The following is a 14,594-nucleotide window of genomic DNA, read 5'->3' as shown; positions in this document are numbered from 1 at the left end:
TATGCAGGGATTCCCACGAGGAGCGAACTGCCTCCACCATGGCAGGCTGTAGCGAGGACTGTAAGCATATCCTCTACCAAATCACGCAGGTTTACCCGAGGAACTCTGCTTTAGTTGCAGGGGGAACACAAGCATCTTTTCTCCCACAGTGTACACAATGGGCACTTCCCTTAATGAACTTGTTCTATAAGAATGGTTTCCAGCGTGGAGCGAACTGCCTCAACCATGGCAGGCACTACTGTGGTCTCTAAGAATTTCACCTCTGAAAACACGGAACTTTTACCCGAAGAACTCTGCTTTCGTTGCAGGTGGAACACAAGCAGCATTTCTCCCACTGTGTACTCTTTGGGCTCTTCACGAATGAACTTGTATATGCAGGGTTTCCCACGTGGACCGAACTTCCTCAACCATGGCAGGCTGTAGCGAGGACTGTAAGCATATCCTCTCCCAAACCTCGTAGTTTTAACGCTAGAGGTCTGCTTTACTTGCAGGTGGAACACAAGCAGCTTTTCTCCCACTGTGTACTCTGGGCTCTTACAAGAATGAACTTCTATATGCAGGGATTCCCACGAGGAGCGAACTGCCTCCCCCATGGCAGGCTGTAGCGAGGACTGTAAGCATTTCCCCTACTGAAACACGCAGTTTTACACGAAGAACTCTGCTTTAGTTGCAGGGGGAACACCATCAGCTTTCCTCCCACAGTGTACACAATAGGCACTTCCCTTAATGAACTTGTTCTATAAGAATGGTTTCCAGCGTGGAGCGAACTGCCTCAACCATGGCAGGCACTACTGTGGTCTCTAAGAATTTCCCCTCTGAAAACACGGAACTTTTACCCGAAGAACTCTGCTTTCGTTGCAGGTGGAACACAAGCAGCATTTCTCCCACTGTGTACTCTTTGGTCTCTTCACGAATGAACTTGTATATGCAGGGTTTCCCACGTGGAGCGAACTGCCTCAACCATGGCAGGCTGTAGCGAGGATTGTAAGCATATCCTCTCCCAAACCACGCAGTTTTAAAGCTAGAACTCTGCTTTACTTGCAGGCGTAACACAAGCAGCTTTTCTCCCACTGTGTACTCTTTGGGCTCTTCCACGAATGAACTTCTATATGCAGGGTTTCCGACGTGGAGTGAACTGCCTCAACCAAGGCAGGCTGTAGCGAGGACTGTAAGCATTTCCTCTTCCAAAACACGGCAGTTTTACCAAAGAATTCTGCTTTAGTTGCAGGTGGAACACAAGCAGCATTTCTCCCACTGTGTACTCTTTGGGCTCTTCCACGAATGAACTTCTTTATGCAGGGATTCCCACGTGGAGCGAACTGCCTCAACCAAGGCAGGCTGTAGCGAATACTGTAAGCATTTCCTCTCCCAAAACACGCAGTTTTACAGGAAGAACTCTGCTTTAATTGCAGGGGGAACACCATCAGCTTTCCTCTCACAGTGTACACAATGGGCACTTCCCCTAATGAACTTGTTCTATAAGAATGGTTTCCAGCGTGGAGCGAACTGCCTCAACCATGGCAGGCTCTCCTGTGATCTCTAAGGATTTCCTCTCTGAAAACACGGCACTTTTACCCGAAGAACTCTGCTTTAGTTGCAGGTGGAACACAAGCTGCATTTGTCCCACACTTTATACAAAGAGCCCTTCCCCGAAGGAGTCTACAGGGTGTATGCAGGGTGTCCCACGTGCAGTGAACTGCCTCAACGAAGGGAGGCTCTCATAAGGACTGTAAGCATTTCCTCTCCCAATACACGCAGTTTTACCCAAAGAATTCTGCTTTAGTTGCAGGTGGAACACAAGCAGCATTTCTCCCACTGTGTACTCTTTGGGCTCTTACACGAATGAACTTCTTTATGCAGGGATTCCCACGAGGAGCGAACTGCCTCCACCATGGAAGGCTGTAACGAGGACTGTAAGCATATCCTCTACCAAATCACGCAGGTTTACCCGAAGAATTCTGCTTTAGTTGCAGGTGGAACACAAGCAGCTTTTCTCCCACAGTGTACCCAATGAGCCTTTGCCCGAAAGAATATCTATACTCAAGGGGTCCCGCGTGGTGTGAAATACCTAAAGTAAGCAGGCTCTAGTTAGGCATCTAAGCATTTCCTCTCTGAAAACACGGCAGTTTTACCCAAGGAACTCTGCGTTAGTTGCAGGTGGAACACAAGCAGCATTACTCCCAGTGTGTAATCTTTGGGCTCTTCAACGAATGAATTTCTTTATGCAGGGATTCCCACGTGGATCGAACTGCTTCAACCGTGGCAGGCTGTAGCGAGGACTGTAAGCATATCCTCTCCCAAAACACGCAGTTTTAACGGTAGAACTCTGCTTTAGTTGCAGATGTAACACAAGCAGCTTTTCTCCCACTGTGTACTCTTTGGGCTCTTCCACGAATGAACTTCTATATGCAGGGTTTCCGACGTGGAGCGAACTGCCTCAACCAAGGCAGGCTGTAGCGAGGACTGTAAGCATTTCCTCTTACAAAACACGGCAGTTTTACCAAAGAATTCAGCTTTAGTTGCAGGTGGCATACAAGCAGCATTACTCGCAATGTGTACTCTTTGGGCTCTTACACGAATGAACTTCTTTATGCAGGGATTCCCACGAGGAGCGAACTGCCTCCACCATGGCAGGCTGTAGCGAGGACTGTAAGCATTTCCCCTCCCGAAACACGCAGTTTTACACGAAGAACTCTGCTTTAGGTGCAGGGGGAACACCATCAGCTTTCCTCCCACAGTGTACACAATAGGCACTTCCCCTAATGAACTTGTTCTATAAGAATGGTTTCCAGCGTGGAGCGAACTGCCTCAACCATGGCAGGCATTACTGTGGTCTCTAAGAATTTCCCCTCTGAAAACACGGAACTTTTACCTGAAGAACTCTGCTTTCGTTGCAGGTGGAACACAAGCAGCATTTCTCCCACTGTGTACTCTTTGGTCTCTTCACGAATGAACTTGTATATGCAGGGTTTCCCACGTGGAGCGAACTGCCTCAACCATGGCAGGCTGTAGCGAGGATTGTAAGCATATCCTCTCCCAAACCACGCAGTTTTAAAGCTAGAACTCTGCTTTACTTGCAGGCGTAACACAAGCAGCTTTTCTCCCACTGTGTACTCTTTGGGCTCTTCCACGAATGAACTTCTATATGCAGGGTTTCCGACGTGGAGCGAACTGCCTCAACCAAGGCAGGCTGTAGCGAGGACTGTAAGCATTTCCTCTTCCAAAACACGGCAGTTTTACCAAAGAATTCTGCTTTAGTTGCAGGTGGAACACAAGCAGCATTTCTCCCACTGTGTACTCTTTGGGCTCTTCCACGAATGAACTTCTTTATGCAGGGATTCCCACGTGGAGCGAACTGCCTCAACCAAGGCAGGCTGTAGCGAATACTGTAAGCATTTCCCCTCCCGAAACACGCAGTTTTACACGAAGAACTCTGCTTTAGGTGCAGGGGGAACACCATCAGCTTTCCTCCCACAGTGTACAGAATGGGCCCTTCCCCTAATGAACTTGTTCTAAAACAATGGTTTCCAGCGTGGAGCGAACTGCCTCAACCATGGCAGGCTCTCCTGTGGTCTCTAAGGATTTCCTCTCTGAAAACACGGCACTTTTACCCGAAGAACTCTGCTTTAGTTGCAGGTGGAACACAAGCTGCATTTGTCCCACACTTTATACAAACGGCCCTTCCCCGAATGAATCTTCATTATGCAGGGTGTCCCACGTGCAGCGAACTGCCTCAATGAAGGCAGGCTCTCGTAAGGACTGTAAGCATTTCCTCCCCATAACAGGCAGTTCTACCCGAAGAACGGTGCTTTAGTTGCAGGTGGAACACAAGCAGCATTTCTCCCACTGTGTACTCTTTGGGCTCTTACACGAATGAACTTCTTTATGCAGGGATTCCCACGAGGAGCGAACTGCCTCCACCATGGCAGGCTGTAGCGAGGACTGTAAGCATATCCTCTACCAAATCACGCAGGTTTACCCGAGGAACTCTGCTTTAGTTGCAGGGGGAACACAAGCATCTTTTCTCCCACAGTGTACACAATGGGCACTTCCCTTAATGAACTTGTTCTATAAGAATGGTTTCCAGCGTGGAGCGAACTGCCTCAACCATGGCAGGCACTACTGTGGTCTCTAAGAATTTCACCTCTGAAAACACGGAACTTTTACCCGAAGAACTCTGCTTTCGTTGCAGGTGGAACACAAGCAGCATTTCTCCCACTGTGTACTCTTTGGGCTCTTCACGAATGAACTTGTATATGCAGGGTTTCCCACGTGGACCGAACTTCCTCAACCATGGCAGGCTGTAGCGAGGACTGTAAGCATATCCTCTCCCAAACCTCGTAGTTTTAACGCTAGAGGTCTGCTTTACTTGCAGGTGGAACACAAGCAGCTTTTCTCCCACTGTGTACTCTGGGCTCTTACAAGAATGAACTTCTATATGCAGGGATTCCCACGAGGAGCGAACTGCCTCCCCCATGGCAGGCTGTAACGAGGACTGTAAGCATATCCTCTACCAAATCACGCAGGTTTACCCGAAGAATTCTGCTTTAGTTGCAGGTGGAACACAAGCAGCTTTTCTCCCACAGTGTACCCAATGAGCCTTTGCCCGAAAGAATATCTATACTCAACGGGTCCCGCGTGGAGTGAAATGCCTAAAGTAAGCAGGCTCTAGTTAGGCGTCTAAGCATTTCCTCTCTGAAAACAAGGCAGTTTTACCCAAGGAACTCTGCGTTAGTTGCAGGTGGAACACAAGCAGCATTACTCCCAGTGTGTAATCTTTGGGCTCTTCCACGAATGAATTTCTTTATGCAGGGATTCCCACGTGGATCGAACTGCCTCAACCGTGGCAGGCTGTAGCGAGGACTGTAAGCATATCCTCTCCCAAAACACGCAGTTTTAACGGTAGAACTCTGCTTTAGTTGCAGAGGTAACACAAGCAGCTTTTCTCCCACTGTGTACTCTTTGGGCTCTTCCACGAATGAACTTCTATATGCAGGGTTTCCGACGTGGAGCGAACTGCCTCAACCAAGGCAGGCTGTAGCGAGGACTGTAAGCATTTCCTCTTACAAAACACGGCAGTTTTACCAAAGAATTCTGCTTTAGTTGCAGGTGGCATACAAGCAGCATTACTCCCAATGTGTACTCTTTGGGCTCTTACACGAATGAACTTCTTTATGCAGGGATTCCCACGAGGAGCGAACTGCCTCCACCATGGCAGGCTGTAGCGAGGACTGTAAGCATATCCTCTACCAAATCACGCAGGTTTACCCGAGGAACTCTGCTTTAGTTGCAGGGGGAACACAAGCATCTTTTCTCCCACAGTGTACACAATGGGCACTTCCCTTAATGAACTTGTTCTATAAGAATGGTTTCCAGCGTGGAGCGAACTGCCTCAACCATGGCAGGCACTACTGTGGTCTCTAAGAATTTCCCCTCTGAAAACACGGAACTTTTACCCGAAGAACTCTGCTTTCGTTGCAGGTGGAACACAAGCAGCATTTCTCCCACTGTGTACTCTTTGGTCTCTTCACGAATGAACTTGTATATGCAGGGTTTCCCACGTGGAGCGAACTGCCTCAACCATGGCAGGCTGTAGCGAGGATTGTAAGCATATCCTCTCCCAAACCACGCAGTTTTAAAGCTAGAACTCTGCTTTACTTGCAGGCGTAACACAAGCAGCTTTTCTCCCACTGTGTACTCTTTGGGCTCTTCCACGAATGAACTTCTATATGCAGGGTTTCCGACGTGGAGTGAACTGCCTCAACCAAGGCAGGCTGTAGCGAGGACTGTAAGCATTTCCTCTTCCAAAACACGGCAGTTTTACCAAAGAATTCTGCTTTAGTTGCAGGTGGAACACAAGCAGCATTTCTCCCACTGTGTACTCTTTGGGCTCTTCCACGAATGAACTTCTTTATGCAGGGATTCCCACGTGGAGCGAACTGCCTCAACCAAGGCAGGCTGTAGCGAATACTGTAAGCATTTCCTCTCCCAAAACACGCAGTTTTACAGGAAGAACTCTGCTTTAATTGCAGGGGAACACCATCAGCTTTCCTCTCACAGTGTACACAATGGGCACTTCCCCTAATGAACTTGTTCTATAAGAATGGTTTCCAGCGTGGAGCGAACTGCCTCAACCATGGCAGGCTCTCCTGTGATCTCTAAGGATTTCCTCTCTGAAAACACGGCACTTTTACCCGAAGAACTCTGCTTTAGTTGCAGGTGGAACACAAGCTGCATTTGTCCCACACTTTATACAAAGAGCCCTTCCCCGAAGGAGTCTACAGGGTGTATGCAGGGTGTCCCACGTGCAGTGAACTGCCTCAACGAAGGGAGGCTCTCATAAGGACTGTAAGCATTTCCTCTCCCAATACACGCAGTTTTACCCAAAGAATTCTGCTTTAGTTGCAGGTGGAACACAAGCAGCATTTCTCCCACTGTGTACTCTTTGGGCCCTTACACGAATCAACTACTTTATGCAGGGATTCCCACGAGGAGCGAACTGCCTCCACCATGGAAGCCTGTAACGAGGACTGTAAGCATATCCTCTACCAAATCACGCAGGTTTACCCGAAGAATTCTTCTTTAGTTGCAGGTGGAACACAAGCAGCTTTTCTCCCACAGTGTACCCAATGAGCCTTTGCCCGAAAGAATATCTATACTCAAGGGGTCCCGCGTGGAGTGAAATGCCTAAAGCAAGCAGGCTCTAGTTAGGCCTCTAAGCATTTCCTCTCTGAAAACACGGCAGTTTTACCCAAGGAACTCTGCGTTAGTTGCAGGTGGAACACAAGCAGCATTACTCCCAGTGTGTAATCTTTGGGCTCTTCCACGAATAAATTTCTTTATGCAGGGATTCCCACGTGGATCGAACTGCCTCAACCGGGGCAGGCTGTAGCGAGGACTGTAAGCATATCCTCTCCCAAAACACGCAGTTTTAACGGTAGAACTCTGCTTTAGTTGCAGAGGTAACACAAGCAGCTTTTCTCCCACTGTGTACTCTTTGGGCTCTTCCACGAATGAACTTCTATATGCAGGGTTTCCGACGTGGAGCGAACTGCCTCAACCAAGGCAGGCTGTAGCGAGGACTGTAAGCATTTCCTCTTACAAAACACGGCAGTTTTACCAAAGAATTCAGCTTTAGTTGCAGGTGGCATACAAGCAGCATTACTCGCAATGTGTACTCTTTGGGCTCTTACACGAATGAACTTCTTTATGCAGGGATTCCCACGAGGAGCGAACTGCCTCCACCATGGCAGGCTGTAGCGAGGACTGTAAGCATATCCTCTACCAAATCACGCAGCTTTACCCGAGGAACTCTGCTTTAGTTGCAGGGGGAACACAAGCATCTTTTCTCCCACAGTGTACACAATGGGCACTTCCCTTAATGAACTTGTTCTATAAGAATGGTTTCCAGCGTGGAGCGAACTGCCTCAACCATGGCAGGCACTACTGTGGTCTCTAAGAATTTCCCCTCTGAAAACACGGAACTTATACCCGAAGAACTCTGCTTTCGTTGCAGGTGGAACACAAGCAGCATTTCTCCCACTGTGTACTCTTTGGTCTCTTCACGAATGAACTTGTATATGCAGGGTTTCCCACGTGGAGCGAACTTCCTCAACCATGGCAGGCTGTAGCGAGGACTGTAAGCATATCCTCTCCCAAACCTCGCAGTTTTAACGCTAGAAGTCTGCTTTACTTGCAGGCGTAACACAAGCAGCTTTTCTCCCACTGTGTACTCTTTGGGCTCTTACACGAATGAACTTCTATATGCAGGGATTCCCACGAGGAGCGAACTGCCTCCACCATGGCAGGCTGTAGCGAGGACTGTAAGCATTTCCCCTCCCGAAACACGCAGTTTTACACGAAGAACTCTGCTTTAGGTGCAGGGGGAACACCATCAGCTTTCCTCCCACAGTGTACACAATAGGCACTTCCCCTAATGAACTTGTTCTATAAGAATGGTTTCCAGCGTGGAGCGAACTGCCTCAACCATGGCAGGCATTACTGTGGTCTCTAAGAATTTCCCCTCTGAAAACACGGAACTTTTACCCAAAGAACTCTGCTTTCGTTGCAGGTGGAACACAAGCAGCATTTCTCCCACTGTGTACTCTTTGGTCTCTTCACGAATGAACTTGTATATGCAGGGTTTCCCACGTGGAGCGAACTGGCTCAACCATGGCAGGCTGTAGCGAGGATTGTAAGCATATCCTCTCCCAAACCACGCAGTTTTAAAGCTAGAACTCTGCTTTACTTGCAGGCGTAACACAAGCAGCTTTTCTCCCACTGTGTACTCTTTGGGCTCTTCCACGAATGAACTTCTATATGCAGGGTTTCCGACGTGGAGCGAACTGCCTCAACCAAGGCAGGCTGTAGCGAGGACTGTAAGCATTTCCTCTTCCAAAACACGGCAGTTTTACCAAAGAATTCTGCTTTAGTTGCAGGTGGAACACAAGCAGCATTTCTCCCACTGTGTACTCTTTGGGCTCTTCCACGAATGAACTTCTTTATGCAGGGATTCCCACGTGGAGCGAACTGCCTCAACCAAGGCAGGCTGTAGCGAATACTGTAAGCATTTCCCCTCCCGAAACACGCAGTTTTACACGAAGAACTCTGCTTTAGGTGCAGGGGGAACACCATCAGCTTTCCTCCCACAGTGTACAGAATGGGCCCTTCCCCTAATGAACTTGTTCTAAAACAATGGTTTCCAGCGTGGAGCGAACTGCCTCAACCATGGCAGGCTCTCCTGTGGTCTCTAAGGATTTCCTCTCTGAAAACACGGCACTTTTACCCGAAGAACTCTGCTTTAGTTGCAGTGGAACACAAGCTGCATTTGTCCCACACTTTATACAAACGGCCCTTCCCCGAATGAATCTTCATTATGCAGGGTGTCCCACGTGCAGCGAACTGCCTCAATGAAGGCAGGCTCTCGTAAGGACTGTAAGCATTTCCTCCCCATAACAGGCAGTTTTACCCGAAGAAAGGTGCTTTAGTTGCAGGTGGAACACAAGCAGCATTTCTCCCACTGTGTACTCTTTGGGCTCTTACACGAATGAACTTCTTTATGCAGGGATTCCCACGAGGAGCGAACTGCCTCCACCATGGCAGGCTGTAGCGAGGACTGTAAGCATATCCTCTACCAAATCACGCAGGTTTACCCGAGGAACTCTGCTTTAGTTGCAGGGGGAACACAAGCATCTTTTCTCCCACAGTGTACACAATGGGCACTTCCCTTAATGAACTTGTTCTATAAGAATGGTTTCCAGCGTGGAGCGAACTGCCTCAACCATGGCAGGCACTACTGTGGTCTCTAAGAATTTCACCTCTGAAAACACGGAACTTTTACCCGAAGAACTCTGCTTTCGTTGCAGGTGGAACACAAGCAGCATTTCTCCCACTGTGTACTCTTTGGGCTCTTCACGAATGAATTTGTATATGCAGGGTTTCCCACGTGGACCGAACTTCCTCAACCATGGCAGGCTGTAGCGAGGACTGTAAGCATATCCTCTCCCAAACCTCGTAGTTTTAACGCTAGAGGTCTGCTTTACTTGCAGGTGGAACACAAGCAGCTTTTCTCCCACTGTGTACTCTGGGCTCTTACAAGAATGAACTTCTATATGCAGGGATTCCCACGAGGAGCGAACTGCCTCCCCCATGGCAGGCTGTAGCGAGGACTGTAAGCATTTCCCCTACTGAAACACGCAGTTTTACACGAAGAACTCTGCTTTAGTTGCAGGGGGAACACCATCAGCTTTCCTCCCACAGTGTACACAATAGGCACTTCCCTTAATGAACTTGTTCTATAAGAATGGTTTCCAGCGTGGAGCGAACTGCCTCAACCATGGCAGGCACTACTGTGGTCTCTAAGAATTTCCCCTCTGAAAACACGGAACTTTTACCCGAAGAACTCTGCTTTCGTTGCAGGTGGAACACAAGCAGCATTTCTCCCACTGTGTACTCTTTGGTCTCTTCACGAATGAACTTGTATATGCAGGGTTTCCCACGTGGAGCGAACTGCCTCAACCATGGCAGGCTGTAGCGAGGATTGTAAGCATATCCTCTCCCAAACCACGCAGTTTTAAAGCTAGAACTCTGCTTTACTTGCAGGCGTAACACAAGCAGCTTTTCTCCCACTGTGTACTCTTTGGGCTCTTCCACGAATGAACTTCTATATGCAGGGTTTCCGACGTGGAGTGAACTGCCTCAACCAAGGCAGGCTGTAGCGAGGACTGTAAGCATTTCCTCTTCCAAAACACGGCAGTTTTACCAAAGAATTCTGCTTTAGTTGCAGGTGGAACACAAGCAGCATTTCTCCCACTGTGTACTCTTTGGGCTCTTCCACGAATGAACTTCTTTATGCAGGGATTCCCACGTGGAGCGAACTGCCTCAACCAAGGCAGGCTGTAGCGAATACTGTAAGCATTTCCTCTCCCAAAACACGCAGTTTTACAGGAAGAACTCTGCTTTAATTGCAGGGGGAACACCATCAGCTTTCCTCTCACAGTGTACACAATGGGCACTTCCCCTAATGAACTTGTTCTATAAGAATGGTTTCCAGCGTGGAGCGAACTGCCTCAACCATGGCAGGCTCTCCTGTGATCTCTAAGGATTTCCTCTCTGAAAACACGGCACTTTTACCCGAAGAACTCTGCTTTAGTTGCAGGTGGAACACAAGCTGCATTTGTCCCACACTTTATACAAAGAGCCCTTCCCCGAAGGAGTCTACAGGGTGTATGCAGGGTGTCCCACGTGCAGTGAACTTCCTCAACGAAGGGAGGCTCTCATAAGGACTGTAAGCATTTCCTCTCCCAATACACGCAGTTTTACCCAAAGAATTCTGCTTTAGTTGCAGGTGGAACACAAGCAGCATTTCTCCCACTGTGTACTCTTTGGGCTCTTACACGAATGAACTTCTTTATGCAGGGATTCCCACGAGGAGCGAACTGCCTCCACCATGGAAGGCTGTAACGAGGACTGTAAGCATATCCTCTACCAAATCACGCAGGTTTACCCGAAGAATTCTGCTTTAGTTGCAGGTGGAACACAAGCAGCTTTTCTCCCACAGTGTACCCAATGAGCCTTTGCCCGAAAGAATATCTATACTCAAGGGGTCCCGCGTGGTGTGAAATACCTAAAGTAAGCAGGCTCTAGTTAGGCATCTAAGCATTTCCTCTCTGAAAACACGGCAGTTTTACCCAAGGAACTCTGCGTTAGTTGCAGGTGGAACACAAGCAGCATTACTCCCAGTGTGTAATCTTTGGGCTCTTCAACGAATGAATTTCTTTATGCAGGGATTCCCACGTGGATTGAACTGCTTCAACCGTGGCAGGCTGTAGCGAGGACTGTAAGCATATCCTCTCCCAAAACACGCAGTTTTAACGGTAGAACTCTGCTTTAGTTGCAGATGTAACACAAGCAGCTTTTCTCCCACTGTGTACTCTTTGGGCTCTTCCACGAATGAACTTCTATATGCAGGGTTTCCGACGTGGAGCGAACTGCCTCAACCAAGGCAGGCTGTAGCGAGGACTGTAAGCATTTCCTCTTACAAAACACGGCAGTTTTACCAAAGAATTCAGCTTTAGTTGCAGGTGGCATACAAGCAGCATTACTCGCAATGTGTACTCTTTGGGCTCTTACACGAATGAACTTCTTTATGCAGGGATTCCCACGAGGAGCGAACTGCCTCCACCATGGCAGGCTGTAGCGAGGACTGTAAGCATTTCCCCTCCCGAAACACGCAGTTTTACACGAAGAACTCTGCTTTAGGTGCAGGGGGAACACCATCAGCTTTCCTCCCACAGTGTACACAATAGGCACTTCCCCTAATGAACTTGTTCTATAAGAATGGTTTCCAGCGTGGAGCGAACTGCCTCAACCATGGCAGGCATTACTGTGGTCTCTAAGAATTTCCCCTCTGAAAACACGGAACTTTTACCTGAAGAACTCTGCTTTCGTTGCAGGTGGAACACAAGCAGCATTTCTCCCACTGTGTACTCTTTGGTCTCTTCACGAATGAACTTGTATATGCAGGGTTTCCCACGTGGAGCGAACTGCCTCAACCATGGCAGGCTGTAGCGAGGATTGTAAGCATATCCTCTCCCAAACCACGCAGTTTTAAAGCTAGAACTCTGCTTTACTTGCAGGCGTAACACAAGCAGCTTTTCTCCCACTGTGTACTCTTTGGGCTCTTCCACGAATGAACTTCTATATGCAGGGTTTCCGACGTGGAGCGAACTGCCTCAACCAAGGCAGGCTGTAGCGAGGACTGTAAGCATTTCCTCTTCCAAAACACGGCAGTTTTACCAAAGAATTCTGCTTTAGTTGCAGGTGGAACACAAGCAGCATTTCTCCCACTGTGTACTCTTTGGGCTCTTCCACGAATGAACTTCTTTATGCAGGGATTCCCACGTGGAGCGAACTGCCTCAACCAAGGCAGGCTGTAGCGAATACTGTAAGCATTTCCCCTCCCGAAACACGCAGTTTTACACGAAGAACTCTGCTTTAGGTGCAGGGGGAACACCATCAGCTTTCCTCCCACAGTGTACAGAATGGGCCCTTCCCCTAATGAACTTGTTCTAAAACAATGGTTTCCAGCGTGGAGCGAACTGCCTCAACCATGGCAGGCTCTCCTGTGGTCTCTAAGGATTTCCTCTCTGAAAACACGGCACTTTTACCCGAAGAACTCTGCTTTAGTTGCAGGTGGAACACAAGCTGCATTTGTCCCACACTTTATACAAACGGCCCTTCCCCGAATGAATCTTCATTATGCAGGGTGTCCCACGTGCAGCGAACTGCCTCAATGAAGGCAGGCTCTCGTAAGGACTGTAAGCATTTCCTCCCCATAACAGGCAGTTCTACCCGAAGAACGGTGCTTTAGTTGCAGGTGGAACACAAGCAGCATTTCTCCCACTGTGTACTCTTTGGGCTCTTACACGAATGAACTTCTTTATGCAGGGATTCCCACGAGGAGCGAACTGCCTCCACCATGGCAGGCTGTAGCGAGGACTGTAAGCATATCCTCTACCAAATCACGCAGGTTTACCCGAGGAACTCTGCTTTAGTTGCAGGGGGAACACAAGCATCTTTTCTCCCACAGTGTACACAATGGGCACTTCCCTTAATGAACTTGTTCTATAAGAATGGTTTCCAGCGTGGAGCGAACTGCCTCAACCATGGCAGGCACTACTGTGGTCTCTAAGAATTTCACCTCTGAAAACACGGAACTTTTACCCGAAGAACTCTGCTTTCGTTGCAGGTGGAACACAAGCAGCATTTCTCCCACTGTGTACTCTTTGGGCTCTTCACGAATGAACTTGTATATGCAGGGTTTCCCACGTGGACCGAACTTCCTCAACCATGGCAGGCTGTAGCGAGGACTGTAAGCATATCCTCTCCCAAACCTCGTAGTTTTAACGCTAGAGGTCTGCTTTACTTGCAGGTGGAACACAAGCAGCTTTTCTCCCACTGTGTACTCTGGGCTCTTACAAGAATGAACTTCTATATGCAGGGATTCCCACGAGGAGCGAACTGCCTCCCCCATGGCAGGCTGTAACGAGGACTGTAAGCATATCCTCTACCAAATCACGCAGGTTTACCCGAAGAATTCTGCTTTAGTTGCAGGTGGAACACAAGCAGCTTTTCTCCCACAGTGTACCCAATGAGCCTTTGCCCGAAAGAATATCTATACTCAACGGGTCCCGCGTGGAGTGAAATGCCTAAAGTAAGCAGGCTCTAGTTAGGCGTCTAAGCATTTCCTTTCTGAAAACAAGGCAGTTTTACCCAAGGAACTCTGCGTTAGTTGCAGGTGGAACACAAGCAGCATTACTCCCAGTGTGTAATCTTTGGGCTCTTCCACGAATGAATTTCTTTATGCAGGGATTCCCACGTGGATCGAACTGCCTCAACCGTGGCAGGCTGTAGCGAGGACTGTAAGCATATCCTCTCCCAAAACACGCAGTTTTAACGGTAGAACTCTGCTTTAGTTGCAGAGGTAACACAAGCAGCTTTTCTCCCACTGTGTACTCTTTGGGGTCTTCCACGAATGAACTTCTATATGCAGGGTTTCCGACGTGGAGCGAACTGCCTCAACCAAGGCAGGCTGTAGCGAGGACTGTAAGCATTTCCTCTTACAAAACACGGCAGTTTTACCAAAGAATTCTGCTTTAGTTGCAGGTGGCATACAAGCAGCATTACTCCCAATGTGTACTCTTTGGGCTCTTACACGAATGAACTTCTTTATGCAGGGATTCCCACGAGGAGCGAACTGCCTCCACCATGGCAGGCTGTAGCGAGGACTGTAAGCATATCCTCTACCAAATCACGCAGGTTTACCCGAGGAACTCTGCTTTAGTTGCAGGGGGAACACAAGCATCTTTTCTCCCACAGTGTACACAATGGGCACTTCCCTTAATGAACTTGTTCTATAAGAATGGTTTCCAGCGTGGAGCGAACTGCCTCAACCATGGCAGGCACTACTGTGGTCTCTAAGAATTTCCCCTCTGAAAACACGGAACTTTTACCCGAAGAACTCTGCTTTCGTTGCAGGTGGAACACAAGCAGCATTTCTCCCACTGTGTACTCTTTGGGCTCTTCACGAATGA

Source organism: Mesoplodon densirostris, chromosome 13, assembly GCF_025265405.1.
Source record: "Mesoplodon densirostris isolate mMesDen1 chromosome 13, mMesDen1 primary haplotype, whole genome shotgun sequence".
Taxonomy (NCBI): Eukaryota; Metazoa; Chordata; class Mammalia; order Artiodactyla; family Ziphiidae; genus Mesoplodon; species Mesoplodon densirostris.
The sequence above is the reverse complement of the archived record's forward strand: the minus strand, read 5'-3'. Positions refer to the sequence as shown.